Below are 2337 nucleotides of genomic sequence, written 5' to 3' on the forward strand. Positions count from 1 at the left end.
TTATTGGGGGGACAGTGTAAGGGGGTGTATATGTAGTATTTTACTCTTTATTATGTGTTAGTGTAGTGTTTTTAGGGTACATTCACACTGGCAGGTTACAGTGAGTTTCCTGCTAGGAGTTTGCGCTGCGGCAAAAAATTTGCCGAAGCTCAAACTTCAAGAAACTTACTGTAAACCTGCCCGTGTGAATGTACCCTGTACAACTCCCAGCATGTAGTGACAGACCGTGCATGCTGGGAGTTGTACTTTTGTAACAGCTGGAGGCACACTGGTTCAGTTAGGTTCTGTTACCTAACTCAGTATTTTCCAACCAGTGCTCCTCCAGCTGTTGGAAAACTACAACTCCCAACATGTACTGATCACCAAAGGGCATGCTGGGAGATGTAGTTATGCAACAGCTGGAGGTACGCAACTACAACTCCCAGCATGCCGAGACAGCTGTTTGGGCATGCTGGTATTTGCAGTTTTGCAACTTCTGGAGAGCTACAGTTTAGAGACCACTGCACAGTGATCTCCAAACTGTGACCCTCCAGATGTTGCAAAACTACAAATACCAGCATGCCCAGACAGCTATCTGCGCATGCTGGGAGTTGTAGTTTTGCAACATCTGGAGGGTCACAGTTTGGAGATCCCTGTATAGTGGTCTCAAACTGAAGCCCTCCAGATGTTGCTAAGCAACTCACTGGCTTCCGCAGGATACAGGGAGCATGTCGCACGACATCGCCGCCTGCCGATCTCCACCGTCAATCGTCGCCTCCGCCGCCATGGATGGGTAAGTGGACTTCGGTCCCCGGTCCTCTGTCGTTTCCCCGTTCTGCCCCGCCTACTGTGGGCAGAATGGGGAAACCGAAAGTTAACCCCCCCCCCCGCCCCCGATCTGCTATTGGTCATCGCGTCTATATGAACAATAGCAGGGATAGGAGAGGTGGCACCCCTCACTCCTATCCCTTCAGGGGGATCATAAGTGTCTTAGACATTCCCGATCCCCCTGATTTTCCGGGTCACCGGGTCACCATGGACCCGTTTGACCCGGAATTGCGCAAATCGCAGGTGTGAATTCACCTGCGATTTGTCGCGATTGCCGACATGGGGGGGTCTGGGCATTTGCACGGGATGCCTGCTGAATGATTTCGGCAGGCATCCCAGTCAGATCCCCGCCCGGCGCCCGGCGGGGACTGGAATTCCCCATAACGTACACGTACGTCATGGGTCCTTAAGTACCAGGGTGTCATGACGTACCCGTACGTCAAGGTTCCTTAACGGGTTAAAGGAAAACTGTCATCAGTGTCACCCGTACTAACCTGTTGGTACAGGCAGGTAGTGCGGGTGACACTGATTATAACAATACTTACCTACTCCTGATTCGTGGTCCAGTTCATCTTCTCTAATCTGGCGGCAGGCTTGATGCACAGCAGGAGCACGTGATGTCACCGCTGCTGCTTCTCCATTGGGTCCCGCTGTGAGCAGGCCTGAGTAACATCAGCATGCTCCTGAAACCCTACCTGTGCACCAAGCCTGCCTCCGGGTTAAAGACGACATCACACAAACGGGTACACAGATCATGGGTAGGTAAATATCGTTATTATCAGTGTCGCCCACACTACCTACCTGTACCAATAGGTTAGTGCGGGTGACACTGATGACAGTTTCCTTTAAAGGGATTTTTGTTTTTACCCTTTAAACCTTACATTGGGATGTGGATTTTGCTGTGGGGAATCCCCAATCAGAGAAGTCTCTGTTAGAGATAGCTGAAGCTTCATTTACAGTGGAGTTCTTACAGGTGGAGCTGGTAACAGGCAGAAGGTCAGGAAAGGTGGCAAGCTGATGTTCAGCTGTGGTCAGGGAACAAGATTGGTCAGAATTATCATAGTTATCAAAACACCCCTGCACTTCACAGGAACCTTGGAAACTTTATTGTAGTAGTTTAATTATGGCTCTACAGGACCCAAAAACAGCTGGTGTCAGCCACAGCATATAAATTTAGCTAGCAACTTCCCCAAGCATCAGACAGTCACCTAGTGACAAACTCCGTCAGCATACAATCAGTCAGCAGCATAAATAAAACATCTGCTGAAATGAAACACTCTCCTTGCTTGCATGCATGGACACAGCAATGTGCTGACACCCAGAGACCAGCTTCATGCATACAGGGAGGCAAGAAAAGAGAGTGATTGTTATAATTTGGTTTAGTTTGGCAGTGTGTGTCCTCCCTTTATCCCTGGGTGTCAGACCATACACAACTTATGCACTTTGCCAATAGTTGTGGCAGGTGATTAGGCTCAGTACTGAGCTGAATCATTGGACATATGTGACGGCACCCTTAAAATATAGCATGAT

This window comes from Hyla sarda, chromosome 8 (assembly GCF_029499605.1).
Source record: "Hyla sarda isolate aHylSar1 chromosome 8, aHylSar1.hap1, whole genome shotgun sequence".
NCBI classification, from domain to species: domain Eukaryota; kingdom Metazoa; phylum Chordata; class Amphibia; order Anura; family Hylidae; genus Hyla; species Hyla sarda.